The sequence below is a fragment of the Camellia sinensis genome, chromosome 15 (assembly GCF_055761805.1).
Source record: "Camellia sinensis isolate YWXY chromosome 15, ASM5576180v1, whole genome shotgun sequence".
Classification (NCBI taxonomy): Eukaryota; Viridiplantae; Streptophyta; class Magnoliopsida; order Ericales; family Theaceae; genus Camellia; species Camellia sinensis.
Genome location: NC_138975.1, coordinates 92,196,824 through 92,211,628, shown reverse-complemented (window position 1 = coordinate 92,211,628; position 14,805 = coordinate 92,196,824). Strand labels below are relative to the sequence as shown.

Sequence of the window (14,805 nt, the reverse complement as noted above, 5' to 3'; positions counted from 1 at the left end):
TGATTAAAAATTAAATACAATGGTAATACCACGTCATCATTGATATGTAATATCACCAACTAATAATAAATAAAGACATAGAGGGTGAGCCTCACATGTCAAATGTAACTAACAATCCAATAAATTTCATATCTTTATAGTGAGATTAATTATACTTACATGTCAATAATAATATCACTGTTACATTCAAAAAATTTCATAAAATTTTCATAGATAATATGGTTTATAATAGTCTCTTCATTTTCAATCAAAACAACCATTATTGTTCTTATAAATTTTAAAATGTCGTTGACATTTCACTCTAATAATATTTTTATAATTTTGTTATTTAAAATATTTTCTTTATTATTTGCAAAATAAAAAAATCCCAAAATATAAGGGGGCACGTGACCTCCCTAGTCCATCACTCCTTCTGCCTCTGACTATATTATATGTGAATTGTTGGTTTTTTAGAAATAAATAAATTAAGATCCAAACTTTTGTCACGTAATTTGAGTATAATATTTTAAGAATCTCTAACATCAAAATAAATATCATCTCTAAATTTATCTTCAATGACTCTTGAAGTGTTCGTACTTCTTAAACATACAGTAACTTATTGCATTGCCACTTGGTATGTCTAAATTTTTTAGGATGGTATTCTTATTCTCTTGCAATCCACATTGCTTATTTATTTTATTTTTAGGCTCCACATGGTTCATGAATCCAGTGAAGGAAACGAAAAATAAATGTATAGACACCCCACTTGTTTCTTAGTGACTTAGTAGCCCAAAGTGTCAATTCTTGTAAGGAACTTTGTCGCAAGTTTCTCGCCCATACACGTCCAAGTTCATTGCACAGATGAACCTCATGTGCAGCGCCACGTGAAAAAAATTGAAGGAAAATCAGAGCTCCATTAACAGAGGATTTCAGATTTCTCTGGAAGTCCAAGAAAATGGCAGAACAGCTGAGGAAAATGAAAACAAGATTTTGAAATTGAATTGTTGGCTCAATCTGACCTCCAACCTCCAATGCTGGCTATGTTGCTGGCACGTGTCTGCCGATCCCCGAGTAAATGCCTAAAGGTAGGGAGCTTTAGTGTGTCATTGGCCAGGCCGTGCCACGCGTCGCTGTCAATTGTCTATACCTGTGAGTGTGCAGAGTGGGTAAGAGACAATAATGATAGAGAGTTCTAATTTTGAAACTTTAAAGAGTATTCTAATGATGTAACAAAGAGAAAACAGAGTACAACAATACCTGAAGCATGACAAACCAAGTAATGTATTATTGAGATACACAGGAGTTCTAATTCAACAAACACCACTTTAAAAAATATTAACAATAAAAATAAAAATCAACACACGTAGCCACACAATCTGCCTACCCTTTTACACCTTCTGCAATCATTGAACAATAAACAAAACACAAGCACACTGTGCACACACACTCACCGAGTGGAAAATAGTAATGATATGAACACAGAAAAGTAGAAAACAGTCAAGACCCATTGAGAATGAATGGGCTAGTACCAACACTGCATTTTGTGGATTTTTTTGGAATGTTTTTCATGTCTATTGTTTTCCATCTCCATATGCATAATAAATCAAGTTATTCAAATTCGACTTAGGTTTGACTCATTAAAAACTTATTTAAGATCTGCTCGTTATGTGAGTAAGTCAAATTTGAACATATTTTAAAACTTGTTAACTTTTTAAGCCAAGTTTGAACAATTTACTACTTGGCTTGGCTCAATAAACATCTATGCACTATAATAAAAAAATAAAAGCTAAGCTACTAGAATTCAACTCGAGTTCAGCTCATTAAAAACTCATTTGAGATTGGCTCGTTATGTAGACAAACCAAACTTGAACACATTTTAAAACTTGTTAAGTTTTCAAGTCAAGTTTGAACAACCTACTATTTAGCTTGACTCGGCTCATGTGTAGCCTTGTATACAATGCCCACTTAAAGATCAAAAGATTCAATTTTACTTGTTCCAACGAATTCTCCTCATATTGCATGCAATCTCTAGTGTTTTTTCTCCTTTCCCCATGTGGTTATGCTATGAAACTTTTTAAATTGTACCTTTTTTTTTTCTTTTTTTCTTTTTTTTTTCCTTTTTTGGTTTTTGTGTGTGGATGTGCTATGCTTGAATTTTATAAACCTATTTGCATTGTAACTAGAAAATTGCTTGCTAATATACGAGGAGGTCACTTTAGCAATTGGGTTTTACTCTGAACTCCAAATAGGTTCTATTCCAATATAGGAAGATTAAGAAGATATTATTCACATCTGCTATTTTAATGAGAACTATGAATCAAAACACACTGAACCTGCTCTTTCTTCTACTAAATGCAAGATTTAATGTAAAAATAGGACCACATATGAGACTTCGAGTCTGAATTCTCGGTCTAAATTTCCCATGTCCCACTGCTCCCAAGCACCTCTCTATTACAGGATGAGTCTCTCTAACCTGATCGTGTGATGGATACATGGTCTAGGGAAAAAGAAAAGGAGCAGAGAATCCACTGTCAGGCACTTAAACGTACTTCCTAATTGCTGGGATTTGGTCTATAAAAAAGGCAATTGGAGAATCAGAGCACCAAACATGCATCACCACAAAAATATATCAGCAACTAATTAGTAATGTTTGACTCATACATATAACAATTATACACACAAGGCGGGCTCAGAAGGCCCCCAAAATTTCAGCTAAATTACACCCACAACCAGAATCCCAGAGAACATGGAAATATTCAACAACTGGAAGCAAATCAAGTACACATGCCTATCCTAAATATACAACCAACTTGTGTCTTTTAAGATTTGTTACAACCACATCTTTTTCAGCCAATGTTTTATGTAAAGCTCAACTATTCTCATTTAACAACCTCTTCAGATGAAACAAGCTTAGCCTTTCGAGCTCCAGGAGGGGTTGTGCAAAGATTTGCGGCTATCCTGCTGACACGGGTGCAAATCAAGAAAACAAACTCTACATAACTGGGGAAGGAGATCCTACTGAAGAGGGACCCTCATCCACCAGGTCACCCTTTACTACTCTTAAAGTTGACTTGATACGATGACTTCATTTTCTACCCCCAAGCATATTTCATTTGCTTTGCAAATAGTGAAAGATGTTGGACAAAAATAAAGTTCAACCAGTTTAGGACCTTATCATGATTCGACCAAATTACTTAATCAGGTAGAGGTGTTGAGTGGGTTGAGCAACCATCTTTCTGAAAGTGATACCAGAAAAAAGATATTTGTTCTTTGCCTCTCATACCCACAAATTACAGATTCTAAAATGGTCCCCAAAATACAAATATTCTTTGACCCTCAAAATGGTTGAAAGAAAAGACAATGTGAGTTGGACTGAAAAGGGCAAAGTTGATCAAAATGAAACTACATGACAACCAAAATTTTCCAAAACTGCTGGACAAGAGAATAATGGAACAAACCATGAAGGCAATGTGTCAACAAGAGGAGACAAAGAGGTCCCCAGAAACCAATTGTGACATGGAATGGAATAAACAACTAGGGACGTTTTGGGTAACTTTCAGAGGGTTGCATGCTCCTATTGATCGATTCACGTCCATGTCTACCAATAGGATCAACGCTGCCATAGAATTAACATCATCCCATGCCTCATCCATATGACTGCCAAATTCACAATCCAGAAACAAATTGAAGAAACGAAAAGAAAGAAAGAAGGAAGAAAATGAATTTTTTACATCATCGGCCTTATAGATAAAATAACAGAAGAGGTTGCAAGTAAACAAAAATGTGCTTGTTGTGCCTCCATGTCTTGTTTCTTCCAGGGTTAAAATAAAAAAGAAAAAAAAAGCACATCATGTACATATGACAAGGCTAAGTAGGTAATATAAAGGATTTATTTATCGAACTCGAGTTTTTTTTTAAAATATTTCCCATAATTACAAGCACTTTTGAACTTATTTATAAAATCGAGGTTGTTTAATGAAGTTAAGTTTCAAAAATACGACTTCAGGTTTAACGTGGAGTTTTAAAAACACAGCATCCAATTTGAAGCCATGTTTTAAAATGACGGCGTCAATGAGAAGACGTGTTTTCAAAACAAAACACTAATGGGTTAGAAAGACACGAGTTTATTTGAAAAAAACTCTAATATGCAGCTTCAATGTGGCATTTCAAACACTAGATACAAGTATGCTGTCATGTAAGTTATATGAAGTAAGACAATAATATTCCAAAAAATAAAAAACTAACAATAATGCAAGGCAGATGTTATAATAAGGATAAAGAAAGAGAATTCTGCCTCTGTGCACCTTATTAAAGTTATAACCTAGAGCCTAAAATGGCAGATATCACATCTAGAAGTATTGACTGCCAGCCATGCACAATGAGAAACAAATTTAGATCATACGTATCCCACATGAGAAGATTTAAAGACCAACTCAACATAGATTCAAAAACTAACCATGCTTTAAAGAATTTCCTACCTGCGTTCAGAGAGAGAAAAGAAGAGCGCTTATCAAAACGAATGCTTGTCATCTAGCATGCATTTCTGTGTCAGTGTGTACATAAAGACTTACTTATCTCCATGATCTGCTTGTGAAGAACCAGCCTACTGTCCAGCTAAGCCCCTGCAACAACTGAGCAAAAACATTTTCATTTATAAACACAGTATGCCCAAAGCAAGAGATGGTATAAGAAAAAATAATAGCTATGTCCTTAACAAAAAATACTCCAATGAGTACGACAAATGAAAGGATTTATGTCACCATCCATATCATAAAGCCTGCACACCAATGTCCACTCTATATCATGCCAAAAAGTAGTCAAATAACATACTAAAGAGTGTCTGGCTGGGGCAAATAGCCAGTTCATCCCTCATGGAGCATTTGAACAATTGAGGATCATGTTTACTCATGAAATTTGCATAACCAAAAAAATGGTGTAAAACCAATGATGAGAGTGGCAACCCCTCCAATAAAATAAAATAAATTAAAATAAAAGCGCGAGATATATCAAGTATCAACTATATCACTGAAAAGATCTCGATGTCAAAAGTTAAATATCGTTTATCAAAGTCCGACTTTGAATCATTAAAAAACATACCAGCACTCACTTGGTGAATGTTAATGTTACTTAGTACTTACAACATCTCAAACAAGAACTTAAGAGGTTCCATTACAAGATAAATCATTTAAAACTCTTTTGCACTGGAATGACCATTTTACTCAATGCCCATACAAAATGAAACATCTCACCTAATGGATGCATAATAACTTAATAAGCCTCATAATGAATTTTCTTATATATCCCTACAACAAAATCAAACCCTTCAGGTAAAGTCCACATAGAATCCTTTCAGCTTCCGAGGATGCTGGAAACATGCCATAGGCAATACCAATTTCACAATGACATAGTTCTCATTTCATAGGTGAATATTTATCAACAATCTAGGTCAGAATGGTTATGAATGCATAAGATTAACTATTATTCAAACATCTGGCATGCAATTTGCAATATTACAAGTGGATTACAAATGTGAGATGCCAAAAAGCAAAACAAGATGAAATTGCCCCAGTTTTCTACCACCCATCTGTACTCAATTCTAATTTCTCGTGAAGATGAGGCAAATGCAGGGACCATGATAAACCAAATGTAAGCAAACTCTCAAACTCTCCCATATAAAGAAAAGGCATAATTGAAAGTAGTGTTGCACAATAATCTTTATGGTTGTGTTTGGATTCTTGAATTTGTGGAGGGACCAAACCAAACCAAACCAAACCAAGTTAAGTCACATCAAATGGGGTCGGCTACATAAATCTTTCTTCTCCATTTGGCTTTATCAATGGCTATTTGTTTAGTCAAATTAAGGAGGTTCATATCTCTATTCACTACACTATCCCACGTCAATTTAGGTCTACCCCTTCCCCTAGCATTTCCATCTCCCGTAACTATGTCGCATCTCTTCACCATTGCCTCTGTTGGTCTCCGTTATATATGACTAAACTATCTCAATATATTCTCTCTCAACGTATCTTTTATCGGTGCTACTCCTACCTATTCACGAATATATCTATTCATAACTTTATCTTTTCTAGTCTTGCCACACATCCACCTTAGTATCCTCATCTCAAGAACACTCTTCTTATCTATATGTTATTTCTTAGTTGCTCAATATTCCGTCTCAAACAACATCACTGCTCTAATAGCCGTTCTATAGATCTTTCCTTTTAGTCTAGTTGGTATCCGTTTATCATACAATATCCCAGACGTACTCCTCTACTTAAACTAATCCGCCCTAATTCTATGGACTACCTATGTTACACGGGCACGGGTGCGGGTGTCGGATACGGGTATGTGTCTAGGTGTCAAATTCGCCTATTCGTAAAAATAAGAATACGGGGACTCGGCAAAAAAATATCCAAAAAATAGATATGGATACGGGAACACGGCATATGAAATATTAATAGCCTTTTAAATTTTTTGACTTTATTGATAGTTTTTTTATTTTTTTACTAATTTTTTACGTTCCCAAATCAACCCCAAGTAAAAAAAATATTTTTGTATTTAGTTTTGTATATAAATATAATAATTTTTCTTTATTACCATTAAATTCTATTCTAGAAGACACATATAAATAAATTCTATATAAACACAATAATTTTTTTTATTTATTTTGTATATAAATATAAAAAAATCATCATATAAAATTAAAAAATAGAATGTATATACATTATTTATATGAGTAATACTAGAAATTCTTAATATTTTATTTTTTATTGGCATTATCATATTTTGTAGGTCTCATATATCATACAAATAAGAAATTAAATATTTAATAAAAATATTTTGAATTTATGTATATAAACTTTTGTTAGAATTTCCCATCTTTACCTTCACCTACTCCACTACACACTCCACTTCACCTACCTCCACTTCACCACACACTCCACTTCACCTAACCCACTATCACCTCCACTACACCTACTACCACATTTTCTTCTATATATAGATTGTATAGGAATTGTAATAAATCAATCTTGTAATACAGAATCATCACAATCAATCAATAATACAATTCTCTAACAAAAAAAAAAAAAAATAACATGGTATCAGAGCTATAAGATTTAGGTCTATACTGCTTTCTTTCCGGCGGGCAGCCGGCCGGCAACCTTGCCTTCGCTGCCCGCTGGAATTTTTCAACACATACCACAAACACATACCAGAAACTCTTCTTTCTATCTGGGATCTCTGTTTTTCTTCACAGGCTTGGTTCTTCTCTCCTCTCCTCTAAAAAGTAAACGCACTTGGGGATTTGTGTGGTACTTGCCCTCCAGATCTTGAGCTTCATGGACAATTACTGCAAGCAAACCACCACCATCAGGAGTTCCTTCAGGAGCCTTTTCTACTGTATTTGAATCTTCAGTTTCCTTTGGCATCTCTTCATCCGTAAAAGGATCCATAATTGGTACCTCGAGGGTTTTGGGCCATAGATACATATTAGCAATTCGGCAGTGTCCAACGACAGCTTCGAAATCCCTGAACTGATCGGAAAACTGGCCACTATTTGCAACTCCGGCGAGATCTCCCCGCCGTCCCACCCTTTGCTGGCGGCTACTAAATGTGCTTAGATCTGCCTTCCTCTCTCTGTTTCTGATGTAGACCCTTGGAGCTCGATTATCTCTCACATTTAGTAGCCTAATGGCTTTACTCGACCGTAAATTGGATGCTGCACCCAAGGTGGGTTACGTGTGGAGAGAGAGAGCAAGGGGCACACCCACTTCACTTTTCTTTGTCTAATCACACCCATCCACCGCCCACTTTATTTTTTTTAATCAAACTTTATTTTTTATTCTAAACCTTCATTGATGCTCTCAGACATCATGTTGTTCCCCATTTTTTTTTTTTATATATATATATATCTCTTTTTATTATATTATTAAAAAAAAAAAAAAAAAAAAAAAACATCATCATCTCTCCTCCGTTTGATTTCCAACTCCATTAGTTTTATTTATTTTCTCCATTCACTTTGCTTATTTCTCCCATCTTTCATTTTTGATTTCCAATATATTTTTATTATTTTTTTCTTTATTTTTCTTTCACATTATTTTTAATCTTTTTCCAATTCCATTCATACCATCTAGCTTTGCACACCAAACCATATTTTATTCATCTCAGGGATCCACCCCGATCACAATTTAAAAAAAAAAAAAAAAAAAAAAAAAAAAAAAAAAACCAACAGTTTTGTTTTCTTTTCTGCAGCCGGCTACCAATCGACCTCACTTCTTCGCCTATTCTGCCGGTCTCTTCTTCTTGCCTCCGTCCTGGGCGGCCCTTGCCGGTGTTGCCTCCGTGTTTCCCACTCCACTGGGCACGATCACTACTCCCTGCTCCTCCACTGCAGCATATGGCGGCCCTCCAAATCGGAACATAACGGTGGCCTTCCGCTTCATCTCCTTATTTTCCGCCTTTAGCACACTTATCTCTGCTCGCGCATCCTTATACATGCGTTGGAGCAGAGCCAGTTGGGCGTTTAACTGTTGCACCTCATTTGTCCTGCTCTGCAGCCGGTGCGACAGGTTTGTGACCGCAGTCATGGTTTCCACACATGACTTCAGAGTATACTGATTGGCCTCAATATCAGTTTGCACTGCCATTTTTTGCTCCACCGACCGCATCGGAAAGTTCAACGGAGCAAAACCAGAGGTGTTTGGTTGAGGTTCACGGGCCACCGCACCTGTTATCTCTCCTGTTGACTCGTTGAGGTCGGGAAAGAGAGTGAGCAGACCACGGGAAGATGAGGCCATGTTCTGGGTAGCTGAACGGGAAGAAGAGGCCATGTTTTTTGGGTTGCTGAGTGTTTCCGAAAAGGGTTGGATACAGAGTATTTACAGATTGTTTCAGAATGACACGTTCCGAGGTTTCAGACTAGTATGCACAGCCTTCGCCTCAACCTTGTTTTAAATAGCCAGGGCCAGCCACGCGCATCGCGCGCCTCTTGACGCCAAACAACAAACGGGCACGCCAACCAAGACACTCACGTGCCTCGCCATCATGTCCGGCGCACTTTTTGATAAATTGGGCACGCCTTTTGATGGCACGCCTTTTTAAAAAATTGAGCGCACCTTTTGAGGATGCGATTTTTTAAAGGGTCCGACAAGACTCTGTAAACTGTCCCGACATTGATTCCGGTTAGCTCCTTTATGGGTCCGACAAGACTCTGTAAACTGTCCCGACATAGATTCCGGTTAGTTTCTACACGGGTCCGACAAGACTCTGTAAACTGTCCCGACATTGATTCCGGTTAGTTTCTACAAGGGTCCAGCAAGACTCCGTAAACTGTCACAACAACTGTCACAACAGTGTCTGCTACAACGGTCCGACATGACCCCATAAACTGTCTTCTACAACGGTCCGACATGACCCCATAAACTGTCTTCTACACCGTTATGACACCACCATACAGTGTCCTCTACACCGTTATGACACCACATCCAGTGTCCTCTACCACGTTATGGCACCACCTTTCAGTGTCTTCACCAACGGTCTGACACAACCATACAGTGTCTCCTATCTTTTTTTATTTTTATGTATTTTCTTGTTTTGTTCCTCTCTCCAAACTCAAGTTGGTTAGTTTCTATCCTCCTTGAGTTTGCGGGGGGCTGTTAGAATTTCCCATCTTTACCTTCACCTACTCCACTACACACTCCACTTCACCTACCTCCACTTCACCACACACTCCACTTCACCTAACCCACTATCACCTCCACTACACCTACTACCACATTTTCTTCTATATATAGATTGTATAGGAATTGTAATAAATCAATCTTGTAATACAGAATCATCACAATCAATCAATAATACAATTCTCTAACAAAAAAAAAAAAAATAACAACTTTTTTTTTAATTGATATTATATATATGTTTGTGTGTGTTATAAATGTGATATTATATATATGTTTGTGTGTTATAAATGAGATAAGTGGAGCCAAAAAAAGAGAAGTGAAGAAGAGAGAGAAAATGAGAGAGAGAGAGAGAGAGAGAGTAGAAGATGGATAGACACAGATAGACAGAGCAAACGAGAGGAAGATCGAGAGAGAGAGAGAGAGAGAAGAAGATCAATCGACAGAGAGAAGAAAATCGATCGATAGCAAGAAGAAGATTGAGAGACCGACAAAGAGAAGAAGACAGATCGAGATTGCTAGTGAGAATAAAAGATCGAGATGCAATGGCGATGGCGGTCGCTTCCTTCACCAGATTCGCTTCCTTCTCCACTGTAACTTGTAAGTTTCTCAATAATCCTTTGTCACTCTTCTCTCATGTCAGCCGTGTCCGAGAAAACTATGCCGAATCCGACACAAATCTCACACCCACACCCGTGTCGTGTCGCGTCGTGTCGTGTCGACACGGGTACTCTGCCCTAAACCGACGACTCCATGTAACACAATGGACCACATCTTTTCTAATCTTCCCATCCGTTGTGATAATCAAGCCTAAGTAAAAAAATGTTCACTCTTAGGTAGTTTTTGGTTCTCAATCGTCACTTCTCTTCTATTTCTATTTCTATTGTTACTAAAATTACACTCCATATATTCAGTCTTAATCCTGCTTATCCTAAATCCTTTATATTCAAGTGCTTCTCTCCAAGTCTCCAACTTAGTATTAATTCCTTCTCTTCTCTCATCCACTAACACGATATCATCTGCAAAAAGCATACACTATGACACATCATCTTGAATATTTCTCGTCAACTCATCTATAACTAAAACAAAAAGATAAAGACTTAAAGCTAATCATTGATGTAATCCTACAGTAATTAAAGGGACAAAATAAAATAAAAATTATATGTTTGGCTGTGTTCTAATTTTCTGAAAAATATATAGTAAACTTGTGTGGCGAATTGTTTATGAAACTTATCGTAGGAATTTTATTATTTTTTTTTTTTTGAAAACTGAAACAAACCCCTAGGTTCCCACTCTTGAACACTGGCTTGCAAAGGGAGGGAGCCCAAGAGGCTTTATATTCACAAGGCCAAGCCTCGTTTGTTCAAATGTGGGATCGTAACATTTCACCACACTCCACAGGTGATGTCCACTGAGGTCCACTCTATCAACACTGGTCTAATGGTAACCCTTTTTCCTCTAGTGGTTTCACGTATCAATATTCAATAGGTACCCTTTTTCCTCGATAGGTATCTTAATCCAGTCCTATGAAACATGGACACCTCTCCGAAGGTCGCGTACAGGTGTCCGACACGTGTCGGACACAGGCATGGACACGTGTCAGACATGCTAGAAAGAGTTGGACACGCTGGGACAATTTGGACACACTACGGATACATTGGGACATGCTGAGGACAAACAAGGGACACAATGAGGACACGCTAAGTATTATTTTTTTCAAAAAAAAATTATAATTTTTAATTTTTTTACTAAGGTTGATAAATTTGGTAAAATTAAATATTTGGCATAAAATATATATTAAATATTTAAAAATATACGTATAATAAAAATATAAAAATATATGTTTTGATTTTGAATGTGTCCTCCCGATGTGTCATGTCCTGTATTTTTTAAAAATTTACGTGTTCGCGTGTCCGTACTTCTTAGATTCAGCCTATAACTCAGCCCTCCACAGCTTAACCGCAAAGTCGCACCCATCCAATACTCACAAGTGTGTCTAATCCTGTACTTGACAGGGTAGTTGGCTCTAATACCAAATGCAATGAACCCCTGGGTAGAACTCACCCTTGAAAATTGGCTTACAAGGAGAGAGAGCCTAAGAGGCTTATATTCACTAGGTCAAGCCTCTTTTGTTCTAATGTGAGATCATAATGAATAAATATGTTCTAAAAAAGTACTTACTAGGAAACACCAAAAAGTTGTTTTCAAATTTTTGGAAACTATTTTTTGCACAAAAATGGGAACGCTATTAACACAATAGGTGTTTTTTAACTTGTTTTTGTTTTAGAAAATATGGAAGCAAAAACAAAAGCACATTAAATAACAATGTATGTATCGTTATTGGTGATATGGTCATATATCGGCTATGAAGCATGGACACTCCAAAATCGCTGCCGTGGCAGTGTCCGACACACGGACATGCCGGGGACACGTACGGGACACGTCAGATGGCGTGTCCCTTTAATTTAATGATTTTTTTGTAGGGGACAAGGCGGGGACACACATGTCCATATCAGACACGGCATGGGACACAGCGGGGCTACTTTTTTTTTGTTTTTCCTTTTTCTTTTGCCTCTCTTATTTCGTACTTTTGTGAAGAATACAGTTGGATGTTGAATGTTTTCCCCTTCTCGTCTTAGTTCTTGTTATCGTTTATTATGACTTTTTTGTGAATGGATGATCTATTAATTTGTTTAAATATAGTGGTTATATTTATTGAATTGATGTTACTATATTAGTGTTTGTTAATTTTGATTTAAGATGAATGTAATATGAATCTATATAACACATAAAAATATATAAATAAATAAAAATTCACCGTGTCCGTATCCGTGTTCATGCTTCATAGTATATCGGTAACATCATACAATATATTTTAGAATAACGATATCAGAAGGAAAAATGATTTCCAACGCCTTATTTCTGGTATATGAAAGACACATATCCCCTCGAATCACTATTTGTTTTATTATTAGTTGTCAATGTTACATGACCATTCATACCATGCAGTCTTCCAATGTGACTAATGCTTGTTGATGTGGATGAAACATAAGGGTTATTTTTTGTCAAGACACATAGTGTTGGGTATACTTCCTTATTGGAGTGTGGGACCCAATTGGTTTATTAAAAGAGTTTAATTTGGTTTGGTATTAGTTATAGTATATTTTTATATATTATATCTAATTTGTGAAAACTCAATTCAATTTGGATACAACTAGGGTTTTGTTAAAAAACCCAAGATTCAACAATATATACAAATATTGTCTTTGTTTTGTTCTGTGAGATCAAGGTTCAGCGGCAGCAGTGAATTCTGGGCATAGTGCTTGGCTATCAATTTCATAACATATATATTCTTCTCTGAGAGAATTGTGCTGGCTAGGCAATTCAATTGGTGAATTCAATGCTTGGTGGAATTTAATTCTATGGGTTTATTTTCGGCAGTCATTGTGTGACTAATTTGGTTTATTATTTTGGGTCTTCTTCAACTCTGTTTCGAAGATTTTGGTTCATCTATTTGGTGAGGTCTTTCCTCTTGTTTATTTGTGATTATTTGGAATTCACCTAAGGGTGGTTTTGTGAGATCATTCGTGTCTCGTTTGTATTCGTTTGGAAATTATTTGTTGATAGTAGAATCGGATTTCGATCCCGTGGACGTACCTCACATTGAGGGAACCACGTAAAAATTCTTGTGCTGCCTTTGACTTAATTTTTTCGCATTAGTTTTTATTTCCATTAATTGATTTACTTGTGGAGAATCACATATTTTTCCTAACACATAGTTCACCTATATGATTTGCAATTTGCAAGAATTACTTTTGATTAATACACACCCCTATTCTGAGGGGTACTCTTCACAAATTCTTTGCAAAAAATGTACTAGCCAAGAATGTCATCAATAGAAAACCGCCCAACGTTGCGGAGCTAACTGCATTCTATAGAATCACTTAACTATGTTTTGGCTAAAAACTTAAGAAGCACGGGTACGAACACAGCGACACTACAATTTTAAAAAATCCAGACACGACATGGGACACGTACAAAATATAAGACTTTATGTATCTACTATATCATATAGGGGAAACAACGAGAAGGGAAAAAAATTACTAACACATGGGTGCAAATGTGTCTGTGGTTTGGTGTGGCTGTGGGAGTGCAAGTGTCACTTGCACCCTCATGGGCCAGTAATTCTTTCTTATACTAGCATTCTTAACAGTAACTGCTTTTTAAACAAATCTTCGAGTTCTACAAGTTGAATCCAAAATCAATTTTAGAATTCAAAAAACAAAACAAAACAAAAAACTAGTATTCAATCTAGTTAATTGAAATTAAATTGAGAAAGTGAGTTAGTTCCACAGAATCACAGATTTGGGTACTTTCAATTTTGTTCGTTTTCTCAGGAAACAAACGGAGCGTAAGAAAATAGTAAAAGCAAATATGAAAAAAAAGGAAATGCAGACCTGGTATAATATCAGTGTGGTTTAGAATCACGAATGAGATGAGAAAATGGAAGTCAGACGATTTAAAGAGAAAGAAAGTTTACTGCTCCGTTTGGTTGGATTGAGTGATTTCAAAAAGGAAAAAAAAAACACAACAGATATTGAATTTTTTTTTTTTTTTTCTAGTAAAAATTATAAAATGTGGTTTAGAAATCTATCAGTATATAAAATGTGGGTTGGAGATTTTGACTATGTGTTGTGAATTTTCCCTGGCTAAATTATATTTTGCTTCAATTCTTGAAGTTTTTTTTTTTTTTTTTCAATTTTGGCTCTTCATATTTTAATTTTTTTTAATTTACTCTTAAAGTTAATTTGTGTTCAAAATTAAACATAAAATATCACGTTAACTATCATATAATATTAAAAAATATATTATTATATTGAGATTTGAATTTGTATTAGATGTATAAATTATATATAATATAATATTTTTATGTCAGGTGGTCAATGTGATATTTTTTATCTAATTTTGAATAAAAAATTGTTTTTGGAAATAAACTAGAAAAAAGAAACAACAACAATTTGAAATATGAAGATTTCGAGTAAAATAAATAAATTTTGAAGACTAATGTGAGAAAATTGTCAAACATAAGGGGGAACAAAGTAATTTTTGTGATCCTGTTTATCATATAATGTGATTTTACTTGAGCAAT

At 35.7% G+C, this 14,805-nt stretch overlaps 1 long non-coding RNA gene across 1 annotated transcript; it reads right to left on the bottom strand.

Annotated features, from left to right (window-relative positions):
* Positions 1–483: 483 nt before the first annotated feature.
* LOC145813591 (uncharacterized) lies at positions 484–14,203 on the bottom strand. Its single transcript, XR_014356756.1, has 3 exons — positions 14,114–14,203; positions 4,458–4,610; positions 484–1,126 (listed from the first exon to the last, which is right to left on the bottom strand). It is a non-coding gene; the product is annotated as an uncharacterized LOC145813591 (long non-coding RNA).
* Positions 14,204–14,805: the final 602 nt, after the last annotated feature.